Source organism: Haliotis rubra, unplaced genomic scaffold (genome assembly GCF_003918875.1).
Source record: "Haliotis rubra isolate DU_JTF1 unplaced genomic scaffold, ASM391887v1 Scf17, whole genome shotgun sequence".
Lineage (NCBI taxonomy): Eukaryota > Metazoa > Mollusca > Gastropoda > Lepetellida > Haliotidae > Haliotis > Haliotis rubra.
In genome coordinates, this window is record NW_025765669.1 from 3,396,567 (window position 1) to 3,411,701 (window position 15,135).

Consider the following 15,135-nt stretch of genomic DNA (forward strand, 5'->3'; position numbering starts at 1 on the left):
GCTATTTGTTTATTTTGTACACTGAAATATTGACGACTTATTGAGTACATTTTGCGTTTTATACTACCAGCTTTAGCTAAGTTGAGTTCGACTCGACAACGCATTCACTAAACGACGATGTGCTAGCTGACGTATACTGTCTTAGCTCTGTCGACTCGAAATCAACAAAACAAACAGTTTAAATGTGCAAAATCTATTCCCATTTCTGCTTGGCGATATCTAATTGGAAAATAGACAAACTGTGTACACCTTTCTCTTTTTGAACACATCATAGTTGTTTTATTTGGTGGAAATGTATGGTAGGATTGATTGGAATATTATTTGGTACACTAGCAACTTGCATTATCAACTTCCCGCTTTGATCTGATCTATATTTTGTCCTCGTTATGGGCTACCATGACTTGGTACCGACACTGTTACCAGATGACTTTGTTGAGCATGGTGGGTTGGGTTTAACTCCCCCTGAACAACCTTTCTGTTGTATCGAAATTCGAGGTGATACAGGTCGTTCGAGTTTACCCCTGAAACCCAGAAGCCCGTTTGTGGGTTTATTAGAACCATTATTAGAGATTCGAACTCACGATTTAGATCACCTTGTACAAAATATCTGGTTTGAATTGTGCCTGACTAAAGCTTTAAACTCAGTTCATCCACTCACTCACTCGATATAGACTGACGAGATAATGCTTCCTGTTATCTCGAAGTAACAGCACGTCCACTATGTTCCCATATTCAATAATGCGCACGTATTCAATAACTGTTTTAGTAACCGAATACCTTTTATCACCGCTGATAAACGACGTGAGTTTATTCACAGCACTGGAATACCAATATACCACGTGATATTAACACCAAGTATATCCGGAGATATTCGATTTAATCAGAGAGAAACATAGTACACGTGCACCTGCGACCTATATCTGCTACAATGGAAACGATGAGGATTAGAAGGTGAGTGATGATGCAATATATCATTAGTCCTTTCACGTTAAAGCACGCTCACCGTTTGGACATATATGGTAAATGTATCGTACTGTTTTTGAAATCCATGACAATGCGTGAAATCACATTTTCAAATTGCTCAAAACTGAACAACTGTTTAATATGTTAAATTATAAGCCTATGATCAAATATATCGAGCTGTTGTCTGTTTCATTAGATTTATAACATCAACATATACTACAATAAAGACGCGTCATGAACTTAAGTCGAAGGACATTCGCATTGCTCAGAAAACCATTTCAGCTGTAAATATTTATTTGCATGGCAAGAAATGATGAGTGTCTGACAGCATGGCGTTGTGTTTGATTATCTCATTCCTAAATACACAAAACATTAATTCGAATTTTCTTACCATTGTCAGATATTTCAAACATTCGAATAAAGGTCTTCCAAATGTTTCAGTATAACTGTATCCGTGTATATAATGTATCCTAATGTTAAGCTACACAACGTGCGCATTCACTTACCGTCACGCTGTACATGGCCTTATAGGTTACACAACACCAAATGTTTTCCCATAGACTTCTATAGTAAAATTATCCAGGCTATCAACAGCCATTCCATGTACACATGGGTACACTCTGGCCTTTAATCTACAATAAAACACAATTTCTGGCCAACTTATCCGGCTAATCTTCCGAGCACAGGAAGCGGAACACATCAACCCCAGTTCCGCACCAAATGTCACCTACTGGAAAATATCTGTACACACAATAAGCATAAGTCATGGTGATAAAAAATGACAGCACTAAATATTTAAAATTGTGGTCAGTTTCCATTACTGGATGGATGTGCTTTTTAAAAACATGAAAATCTTTCATCCAATCACAGCTGTCATATGTCTCTATCTCTTCAGATGCTTACACACGGTTTTCGCTCAGGGAGCGTGTGATTCTGATTTAGTGTAGTAGAACCTATAAGAAAGTTACACTCACGGAAACCCCTACTCACGCCGTTGTAGTGTAGTTATGTAGCACAGTAAACATTGCTTATAGCGAATACGCCTATAACGAACGAACGGATAATTCGAATTGTTTTGTTGTCCTGGTCAGTTGCTGTATGTTTTAGTCGAAATGCGTAACGAACTACGTTTATAGCGAACTAAAATTAGTGGTCCCTGTGAGTTCGTTATAACCGTAGTTTATGTATTAAGTTGTGTTGTGCTTCGTATGAGTACTAGATGTATTATTGTAACTTTTCCCCTTATATGACATGCATGTACAAATTAACAATACAGATTGGAATAAAATAATCTACATATCTTGAGTTTGTTCTTGCTTTTTACATTTACAATTCCATTTTCTGAATCTAGAACTGAAAAAACATACTCTCGCCGTTGTAGTGTATTTATCTAGTAAGTAAACTTCGCTTATAACGAAATGACGGATAAATCGATTTGTTGTGTTTGTTGTACTAGTTGTGCATCTCCGGCATCCGCTCTCGTTTCGAATGTCACAATAGACACTTTCCTCATGTCATAAGGTACAACACTTTGAGGTACATTCGAACATACTCCGTCTCCGAATATTTCAAAGACGTCATACTGACGTGCCTTTGCGTGTGTTTGTGATGGATATCAGCTATGGGGCAATATGGGTTCATCTTTTTCTCGAATATCTTAATATTACTATTTCATAGCGATTATTTGACAGATGCTTACTTATGATTATTGAAAGGGGTTTGTCACTTGTAAGTTACATTTTGCTTTCTGCTTTCCTATTTTAATGTTGGAATGTTGTAAAACAGAACCCTGAAAGGTATCTTGTATTACGTGTAGATGTTTCGAAACCCAGGTTAATATGGTGTTTGTATATGGTACATGATGTGTATTACTTCACATTAAGTTGTAAGTGAAATGCTGTTCAAAAAAGCGTTGGACTCACTCACTTACTCACTCTCTCCAACACACTCTTTATTCACTGTACTTGCCACTCACCCACTTTTGTCCCTGTGATCTGTGATTGTGATCTGTTGCTGTGGTATTTGTCCTTGTGGTCCTTGTGATCTGTACTTGCCAACTGTTGTTGTGACATTTGTCCCTTGCATTTGTCCTTGTGGTCTGTGGTCTGTTCTTGTGATCTGTACTGGCCAACTGTTGTGACATCTCCTTGTATTTGTCCTTGTGGTCTGTGGTCTGTCCTTGTGATCTGTACTTGCCAACTGTTGGGACATCTACTTGTATTTGTCCTTGTGGTCTGTCCTTGTGATCTGTACTGGCCAACTGTTGGGACATCTCCTTGTATTGTCCTGTGGTCTGTGGTCTGTCCTTGTGGATCTGTGACCCTTGTATTTGTCCTTGTGATTTGCCAACTGTTGTCCTTGTGGTCTGTGGTCTGTCCTTGTGTGATCTGTGGGGACATGGCCAACTGTTCTGTCCTTGACATCTCCTTGCCAACTTTGTCCTTGTGGTCTGTGGTCTGTCTCCTTTGTATTTGTGTGATCTGTACTGGCCAACTGTTGTGACATCTCCTTGTATTTGTCCTTGTGATCTGTACTGGCCAACTGTTGTGACATCTCCTGTATTTGTCCAACTGTTGTGACATCTCTCCTTGTGTCCTTGTGGTTGTCCTTGTGGTCTGTGGTTGTGACATCTTCTTGTTTTTTCCTTGTGGTCTGTGGTCTGATCTTGTGGGTTCAAAATACCTCTTGGGACCTGGAGCTTTTTTCTGCAATTGTGACCTCATTCATTATACATTCTTCACCATGTATCACTGTCATTGATACTACGACAGAGAAAATAATGAAAATATAAACGACAGATGTTGCATGCATGCATATTTACATAGTCATATCTTGACACTGAAATAAACATTGCAGCCAGGGTTAACTTCTGATATCCAATGGCCCGTACAAAGTGATAACCCATCCGCAAAGAGCTTTTGTAAAGGTTTTGAATGTTAGAGGCTTTACACGAAGCTGCCATGTGCCTTGAATATTTTTTTAACACACAAACGCGCGCGCACGCACGCACGCACACACAGACAAATAGAAAATATATAGCTTGAGATTGAGAAAACGCAAAAAGATGTATTGTTGCTCAGAATATGCTTCCCTTATCATATGAAAATTGTCTATTTACAAAATATCACCAACAGTATTGATTGTATTGGGATATCCCCAGGTTGTGTAAGGATATCACGTATTACAGAACCCATGTATAACAGGACAATGTGAACAAGTATAGTATGATCAGAAATTATTGAGAATTTTAGGAATATGTTTAATTGGATTGCTAGTATAAACAACCTTGACCAGCTATCAAGTACTTGGTTCATTCAAGAGAGACAACTCCGTTAATCCTTTTTCATTAGTTGTGAAGAGTTATCTCCCTTTGTTTACTTGCTAGCAGACGACATTTTCAGTGATCCTCAGTATGGATGATTTAGAGAAGAGGAAGTTGATATTAGAGTATTATAACAAGGACATCAGATCAGCTAAAGTGATTTCAATTAGAACAGGCATCCCTTTGTCCACTGTTTATCGTTTTTTGAAAAATATTGCAAATGGATATGGCAGTGAGCACCAGGGAGGCGCAGGTAGGCCCAGAAAATTGACTGTCGGTGACAGGAGGCGGCTTGGTATTCTTGTTTCTAAAAACAAACGAAGGAGTTTAGAAAACTTAAGGCTGGATATGATTGATCGAGGAACTGTGGCTGTCTGTAAGGAGACACTTAGAACTGAGCTGCATGCAATGTGTTTGGCAGAAACGTCGTGGAATTCCATCACCGATCATGAAACCTGAACCAAAGGAGCGAAGGTTGAACTGGTGCTTACAGCATAGAAATTTTAACTGGGACAATGTGATCTTCTCTGATGTAAGTTCTGTGTGGCTGTTTCCTAAAACACTGAAATTCTGGACCAAACAAACTGAAAAACCTTTGTATCAGCGCCCAAAGTACAGTTCGAAACTTAACGTGTGGGGTGGCATATCTGTGTTAGGGGCAACGCCCCTCTGTGTATTTGAAGGGAATATGAACAGCATATTGGGACAGCATGGACCACGACTTTCTAACTTCTTTGATCAGTAGTATGCCCCACCGCATTGAAGCCTGCATTGCTGCCCATGGTGACTTGACAAAATACTAACTGTTCACCTGTCTTTGAATCTGGAGTTATGTTCTGCTAATATTCACATTTAATACGTGAGTAATGAGTGGAAAAAATAAAAGAATTACAATCTTTAAATTCTCAATAATTTCTGGTTGTACTGTACATTCAAGCAGGATCAATATCGTACACAGCGTGCACAACATACCATGCTGTGGGCGTTAGAGACATTGATCAGAAATTACTTTTTTATCCTGGATGACTGACTGCGTTTGGTTTTACGCCTTTTTTTAGCAATATTCCAGCAATATTCCAGCAATATAACGGCGGGGGACACCAGAAATGGGCTTCACACATTGTACACATATGGGGAATCGAAACCGGGTCTTCGGCGTGAGGAGCGAACGCTTTAACCACTAGGCTATCCCACCGGCCCTAATCCTGGATGAACAATTCAGTCGTGTACATCGGCGTATGTACTATATAATACAGAATCCAAGAGGTCACATGCTCTGTGCACCAGCAGCTCACGTGATCAATGACAGTTGTAAGAATCTTGATTGTCCACATGCAGTTGAACGTACATTTATATATTTCTTTTAATATTGTAAAAAATACATTTTTTAGTTTACGTGTTTTGTTTGTGGCAAAACGGTATGAGCATGTCTCTATAATATTCCAGCTATATGGCGACGGCTTGTTAATATTTACACTTGGACCAGATAATCTTGTGATTGAAATTATGAGCATCAAAGCTATCAAAACACTGAGTCTCGCGTTTGACACTGCTTTGAACAGTGTTTCAAACACAAGAGAAGCGTCATTTGGTTGACAACTCATTGAACCAAATCAATGAGAATCGAAAATTCGAAAAAATGAACCATCAGGACGACTAAGGGACGTAACTCTTGGCCACCCGTGTCTTCGGCCCGTGCACATTATCAGATGCACAGTGAATACAAAAAAAAAAAAAAAAAAAGACGTACGTATACAATAATAACGCTCCCATGTTTAGGGAAATGTTTATTAAAAAATGATATGTGAAATATATGTACAATCATGGCAAGACAATGTTATAAGAAAAACAAAATTGGGTGGATAATTAAAGGTGATTGTAGGCCGCTTTTATCAAGCTCCAGCAATATCATGGAATGGGATGCACAAAATTGTACTTAAGTGAACCCCGGTCTTCAGGGTGATGAGCTGAAGCTGTACCCACCGGGCTTTCGGCAAGTTTCAATATATATATGGATATATAATGTCCAATAAGTCAAACAATATACATATGGATATATATGCAATATATGAGTAGTGTTCGTAAGGGCATCAAACAATATTTTTACAATTTCAAACGCTGGTCGTGAGGTTGGATTTAACTCTGTTTTGAAAGGAGTTACCAACCTGGATATTGGTGTGTGACCCGAGGTAATGCAGGACTCACGCGTTACACTTTGACACAAGCTACAAACGCGGACATAGTGCCGACTGGCCTGGAAACAATATGAGACGTACTGGGATTCGAACCCACGAGCAAAGTCAAATTGAGTGGACTTTGCACTACGAAAAGCGATGCCTTAGTCGACTGGGCCACCTGTATCTTTTTTGAGAAATACGTGGTGATCTCTAAACTACCCACTTAAGGAAGTAGACTTCGTGGCATCTGGTTCTTTCTCTGCCGTCGTAGACGGAGGTGAACCTGCAGGCGGGGTACACGACGTTGTTGTGTGTCCAAAATATCCTGTATCCGAGGTTGTACAAGTCACGGAGGACGTTCAGCCGGGCGATGTACCTGGACCTCTCCTCTTTACCAAATACGTGGAACTCCAACGACAGCTGCCTCACTCCCTCCAGGCCGTTGGTGTTGAAGGCGTGGCGCAAAGATTCCCACTCGGAGTCTTCGATGTCGATCTTCATGTAGTCGATTACTCCCTGGAATAGAGAAGATGAGTTACATGTTGAATACTTTAACAAGTCACTTTAACAATACATGTACATGTACTACAGAGGCAGCGGGGTAGCCTAGTGGTTAAAGCGTTCGCTCGTCACGCTAAAGATCCGGGTTCGATTCCCCACATAGGTACAATATGTAAAGCCTCATTTCTGGTGTCCCCCGCCGTGATATTGCTGGAAACTACTAAAAACGAAGTAAAACCATACTCACTCACTCACTAACAATACTAATACTCACACGTGGAGTCGATGTCGCGCAGGGTAACATCGTGATCATAAGTGAGAGAGCGAGTCTGGCTAAAACACCGCTTTGACGAATATAGTAGGTGTATTTCAGCGTGCCAGTTCGATGTTGGTAGTTGCTTCGGGATTTCCTCCCACTTTTAACTGACACCTGTGTATAATACCATATGGTTTTACGGTTTAAAAAGCCGCTTGCTTCTAATATTGGCAGTAAAGGGAGACTTAACAGTCCTGTGTTCAGGTCCGGTGACTTGCTGGTTATGTCTCACCGTTACCCGAGTAGATCGGTGCTCTCAATATCGAATCACTTGATTTTCAGACCCAGACTCAATCATTGACAAGCCGCCGTCATACAGGTAAATTGTTGATGGGTGCCGCGTTTAAAGGCAAGGCAAACACATGTAATCTTACATCGGCATGATTGAGACCTTGTCTGATGGACAACATCGTCTTCATCGGCCACTGCATTTTCCCTTTACCGTCGCGGTCAGACAAACCAACGTTGTGAAAGTGGACACGCTTGCCTCTCAGGTGGTCATCTTGTTTCATACTAGAAAAAATAAAATATGGTAAAAATATGAGGTAATATTGTGGTAGTATTTCTTTTTCCCATCCTTACACATTAAATATTAATAGTGTATGCATAACTGAATATATACGTAGGAAATGTATGATAGTGAATCAGTAATATTTCACTCCTTTTGACAGCAGGCTGTGGTATCTGGTTCGAACCATGGAGCAGGTGGACCATACACACTACAGCTTGTGGACTGACTGACTGACTGAGTTTGGTTTTACGCCGCTTTTAGCAATATTCCAGCAACATCACGGCGGGGGACACCAGAAATGGGCTTCACACATTGTACCCATGTGGGGATTCGAACCCGGGTCTTCGGCGTGACGAGCCAACGCTTTAACCACTAGGCTACCCCACCGCCCCTGCAGCTTGTGGAGCAATGGGTGACTCCCTGTAACTAGGTCCTCAGTCCTGTGTACAAATTATGAGTGAGTGAATTGGGTTTCATACAGCCTCAGGCAATATTCCAGCCTCATTACTGCCGTTACATCAGAGACATCACTTTGGTCTTTGGCGTGACGAGTAAGCGCTTTAACCACAAGGCTACCCATCCGCCCCATAACTTTAAACTACTTATCTGTATCATCCGTATACATTCCTGAATAAACATTTAATATACAGGGTGTGTATATCAAGAGTTTGTATATCTCGCTTTAGCTAACACTGAGCAGAACGTCGGGAGTTAAAATGATACTTTTCTAGGGGGTTGGAGCCAAACAAATCTTACCTAGGATCAAAAGCATGTACTTCACATCCGAAGGTGCTCGCGACATCGTCGTCAAAGCTGAAGTCGTTGTCAATGCTGAAAATAATAGTTGCAATGATGATGAGAGGGTGGGTTCCACCCACTTTTAGCTTTTAGCAATATTCCAGCAATATCAAGGCGATGGACACCAGAAATGGACTTCACACTTTGTACCCATATGAGGAAACGAACCCGGGTCTTCGGCGTGACGAGCCAACGCTTTTTACCACTAGGTAGGCCACCCCATCGCCCCAGCTGATGATGGTGACGACGTACAACAATACATGTGTTTCCAAACACAACATATTCTCATTTGTACCAGTTTAAGTCACTTGTTCCTGAGGTGAGGTGAAATTGGGTTTAACGTCGTGCTTGAGAATATTTCGCTCATATGACGACGTGCATGCGTGTGTATGTGCGGCTGCTTGTACTAGCCCAGACTTAAACTGGTTTTATAGTGCTAGCCCACTGAGATACCATGCCGCAGTGAAGCATGAATATCCCACTCAAAGACACATTATACTGACTCCGAGCCGACCAGTCCTTGTTGTACCCATTAATGCCGAGCGCCAGGCAGGGACCAACAAGTACCATATTTTAACGTCTTTTGGTACGACGCGGTCGGGGATCGAACCCGCGACCTTCCGCTCTCCGGGCGGACGCTCTAACCACTACACCACGGAGGCGGTCCTGTTCCTAATGTGAATTTCTTGAATGTGAATATGATTTTGCTAGTTTATGAAAGTGGTAGTATTACTGACCCGAATGAGTAGACAAGGCAGTTGTCTTTCTTCAGCTTGTAGTGTCCGTCCAGACAGACGTCCCAGCCGCCGGCCTGAATGTTGCCCATCCTAATCTTGTCCCGGCACAACACTTGGATGTTGGTTAGAAAACTGAAATCCATCACAGGTGGAGCTTGTTTAGAAAAATGTAATATAACACGCCCCGGGGATGTAGTACAGTAGTACAGTACAACACGTTGGTGTTGATTATATTTTGTTAGTTTATTTGTTTGTTGTTTCTGGACCAGACAATCCAGTGATCAAAAGCATGACCATGATCTACGCAAGATCTAAGCCTCGCCACCCGATCCCGTTAGTCGTCTCTTACGACAAGCATGGGTTACTGAAGATCAATTCTAACCTGGATCTTCACGGGTAGCAGATTATACGACTAAATTATGACAGCACATGGGTGTAAAATTTGACACAAAACTTTGACGCCGACTAGAAAACGAAACATTACACAACGTGCGCTTGTCAGTCAGTTACATGAAATGCGTTATAACATGTTATAACCAAAAACACCCACTCGTTATAAAGAGTTGCCAGCTGTTTGTTGGTCATGACCTGGAGTTTGTCGTCCATGGGGATGGGGTGGGAGGCCTCGCCGTCATCCGTCACCAACGGCGACCCTGCAGGCGACTTCTTCTTCGTCGTAACCTATCAACAACAATGAAACAGTTTTTGTAAGATCAACGCATTCAAATTATAACTCCGAATCACGGTGTACATGTTTTCCACATAAAACAGATACAACATTATATAATAGGGGTGGGGCTTTCCGCGATATCGGAGGCATTTCCCTTTTGGTTTAGGTGAACAACTGCCTTGTACAGGTATTTGTGACAGTGCCACTGGTTGGGTATCTGTTTTCCTCACTGATAGTGTGGGGAAGCCTGATGGTTAAATGTATGAAGCCTATTTTTGGTATCCCCCGCCGTGATATTGCTAGAATATTGCTAAAATGGGCATAAACCTATACTCCCTCACTTATTCACTCACTCACTCTAACAGTGATTTAGAAACGCATAGTCTTGATAATCGTAAAATAAACACTTCTTTTCTCAGTTCAATTGTACAAAGCGATCTTAGTGCTAAGATGATCGTGACTCAAACACTTTAACATAGACTTAAGATAGTCGTAGTGCTAAGATAGCTTTGTGCAAGAGGGCCCAGGAGAGATTTCATGAAAATATGGACCCTTTTTCTGTCGCTTTATTCACGTACCTTGACTTGAGTGTTTGATTTGAGTCCACTCCTGGCGTGTAGGTCCAGAACCATTGGTTGTTGTTGTGACGTGGTCCTGGTGGCAATATACAGGAGTACTACCGATACTGTAAGTGCACCAATGATGGAATAATACTGCGTCATATTTATCATTTTGGAGTCACGACGCACAGGCACTGGCAGAAGAAGGTTTCAGGTCAGCTTTATCCCGAGACAAAGAACTGAAAAAACATGAAATGATTCCTTAAAGCATTTATTTATATTATGCATGTGCTTGTGCCGAAGCACGATACGCTCATCATTCCAAAACTGCTACACAGAAAACATATATTTGTGTGCTCAAGTCCATCTTTCAAACACATCGAAAGAGATTTGACATTGTTGTACTTCACTAGCCCATGTCAAAATACCTAGAACAACTTAATGTTCCTTTATGGCGAAAAAATATATGTTCAAAATTGAATGTCAGTAGAGCTTCCCCACTGATCGACTTATAAACACTTACATTGTATGGTAAAGTTGTAATCGTTGTTAATATAAGGTTTTCCGTACAATTATAATTATACCACATTTGTTTATATTTCAGACTTTTCCAGTAAGTATTAGCTTTATACTTACGTGACGATGGGTGGACTGACTGAAGGTAGATCACTTGAATTCGTAAAGCGCGTCGTGTAAGTCACGTGGTCTGGTGATCGGGACTGGACTTTCATCTGAACTGACTTCTGACAGGTGAACAGCGTTTATATATGTTCATCAAGAACAACAGAATCCCATAATGTCTACTTAGCCCCAGGGAGACGCGGCTCGGTACCCATTACATAAACCCCCTTGGCATTGGATGGTGATAAGGTGATGAGGTGGCGCAATTACTGCATTTACAGATTAAGGATCGAAGATGCTAAGATATCGAATCGATTGGTTATCAGTGCAGCTGATTACCATCAGCTACTCACGATTTGGCTACAGCTTTGATGTTAAACGATCTATATCTTATGCATTTTGCCTTATTCGTTCGTTCGTTTGTTCATCCATTTATTCATCAATCCATTCACCCACCAACCACTTTATTTATTCATTCATTCATTCATTCATTCATTTTTTTCTTCTTTATTAAAATGTGTGGAGCCCATTTCTGGTGTCCCCCGCCGTGATATTGCTGGAAGTGGCGTAAACTTAAACTCACACACCGTTCAAGATTTCTTACAGTAAAGTACTGCCCATGTTATTGTACGGGAGCTGTGGAATGGAACCTGTGGATTCAAATCTAAATAAATGCATTTGACGACGGGCGACATTTGAAGTATGTCCTATCGCTTCAAGTATTGATAATTCCAGGTGTCAGTGAGGAAACGCGGTAAAGTTAAGAGATTATGATAATGTACACTCCACTGCAAAACTAACTTCCCCAGGATCACTATCCGGTTAGACCCAGATAGCAGTGATGTTATTCAACTGTTACAAAGAAATGCTTCGATGACAACGTCTGAATGCTATCTGGGGAAGTGACTGTACACGAAAGTGAACAATCAGTGAAGTAAAGGGAAGCATATTGAGGTTTTATTACGTATCTGTTGATAATTTTGCTTATTTGTGGTTACAAAGAAAGTTAATATACATGTATGGTTTGTGTCTGAACTTGCATTACTGATCACGTAAGTTGCTCGCTCCTGGTATAAACAAAATCACGTGCATTGTACAATGATACTAGAACTGTCTACATAGGAACATGACATTACGAGGAAATGCGCACCAGTGATAACTCTTTACAGCTTTCTACTGGATTCCTACTCTTTGAATCACCATAACCAGGGCGGTGCTGCAGAGTCAGCAAATGTGCCACCACAACCTTGTCAAAACGACGTTATATGTACATGTATTATGAGGATACCAGCTTGAATTCTTTAACATAAGATATGAGCGGTCCCTAATACTGTTAGAGTCAACTCGAGCAAACACGTGTAAATGATGTCAAATTAAAAAAGACGTATTTGGAGTTTGAGAATCTCACACAGGAAAAATATAATCAGGTTTGAAACTGTTTGAAACTGTTAATATGATATGAGTCCTTAGGCTTTATGTAACTGTTCACAGTGATGAATTAAAGTTAGATCAAATTCTTACCTGATAAATGGGGATATTGTTTCCAAGGAAGGAATTCGGAATTAATTTCAAATTAACATTTGAACAGAATTTTCCGTAATATTCAGATGCCTAAATGTGTGCTGGATTTCATTCAGATAAGTAGTAGGCCTCCGGATGGCTATCGATTGTGTCCTGGCTAAAAATGTTAACTAAAGCTACAGATATATATGTTAATACCAAGTTTTAGGACCCGTGAAGATCCGGGTTAGAATTGATCTTTAGTAACCCGTGCTTGACATAAGAGGGGACTAACTGGATCGGGTGGTTGGCACATGTCATCGTATCCCACTTGCGTGTGAAGCCAATATCTTGTGACCCCGCAGTGATATTGCTGGAATATTGCTAAAAGCGGCACGAAACTAAACTCACTCACTCAGCCACAATTAGTGGACAGCCAGGAGCTGCAGTGTCCACGTTGGGTATTTCCATATTTGACGTCGTATAGGAAAATGAAGGTGTTGGTGGTTCAGCTGTAATATTGTGGGACACTTAGGGAAAGGAAGGTTATAACAGTTTTCATATCGTGCAGATATGGAAACTTAAAGTCTCGATAATACACTGAATAAATGAAATTGTTATATACACCTACATCAGCAATATCACTGAAATAAATAGCAAAGATCAGTCAAGTTGAACGTACTTTTTTTTAAAAATAATTATTATTTTTTTATTATGATAGCAAGTGATACAATATTCATACAGTTGGATAATACACACAACACATATATACAAGCTGCGGAATAAATGGGGGACGACATGATTTATGGGTGTATGAATAAAGTACAAAGAAAGAGGTATAGGGATGTAGGAAAGTAAGAAAATAGAGGAGAGAAAGGATGGTATTATCAAGCATTGGTTTGCGTCCATCTATATTAGTATAGGGGCCAGTTTTTCTGCAAATTTGGTCTTGTCTCCAGAAATGAATTTCTCTATGTTGTGATTATATTTTATTAGCGGTAATAATTGGGAAAATATGGGAATAGTCTTATTGTAATGACAATTTTGAAAGTAACACTTGGTTATTATAAAAAGGTGGTTTTCAAGGATACTCAACTTTGAATCGCCAAGAAGGAAATTATTCATATTTAAGTCTAATTTTAAATATGTTCTACTTTCATACCAAAATTTGAACTCATTTACCATAGTTTGAACTTTTCGACAGGAAAAAATAAATGTTCTAGTGTTTCACTTTCTGATTGGCAAAATGTACAAATATTATCCTCTATCAGTCCTATTTTGTAAAGAAATGATTTTGATGGTATGATACGATGGATGAGTTTATATTGGAAGTTCCGTGTCTTGCTGTCCTCAACACAATTTCGTATTGTATTAAAACATGGGAACAGGTAAGTTTCTGATATATATCTCCTACGTAGGACATACTATCTCTTACATATGACTTAGTATCTCTATGACTTAGTATAGGACTTAAAATCTCCTACGTAGGACTTAGTATCTCCTACGTAGGACTTAATATCTCCTACGTAGGACTTAGTATCTGCTACGTAGGACTTAGTATCTCCTACGTAGGACATACTCATGACACTAACTCATAGGCGTAGGAACAGTTTAAAAGTTGGGGGGGCAAGATTTCGAAATTGATAACGGGGGGGTGGGGTGTGGGGTGGAGAGAGGAGATATATGAAAAGGACAGACGAGTTCACTTGCTTTGCAATTTCTCCACAAAGAGTGTCCCAGCCCTTGTCTGCAGCTTTAGAATACTTCACAAGAAGGTCTTTATAATAACTTATTCTCTTTATATTTGGTCTTAAATATCTGAAAAATAAGAAATTGGAGTCACTGTCATTTTTTCTTTATGATAATCATATTTTGGGTGCTGACAAATAGAACAATAGGGTACTGAAAAACAATAGTTTTATACTATAAATATATTATAATTACATTCAATAACAAGGCAGAAGTGAGCACAGCTCACATACCCCCGCTTATAGTCTGATCGCCTTCAATACCATTATTGAATACCAAAATAATATTTTAGGAAAACTTTCAATTTTGGCATCATGCAATTGAAAGCCAAAACCCAGAATGGCACCATAAGGGTAAGTACCATGCCAAATTTGAAGTTTGTAAGTGGTACAGTTTTTGAGTTATGCTCAGAGAAACCATTCCGGACGCACGGACGCACGGACACACGGGCGGACGGGCTGAGCGCTATATACCAGCGACTACGTCGTAGCGGGGGTATAATAATGCAGCCATTCTTATTTCATACATGAATTCGGCTTTCAGATAAAACTAGCTCTCTCACTGCCAATGTATGAGTTTGAAATCGTGTCTTATTGTTATTGTTTAGATTTTCAATAAATCAATCAAACAGCACCTATTATACTTAAAATATGGCTATTACTGTAAACTAAATGTTACTGTATAGACTACACTGTAATGTCAATGTATGT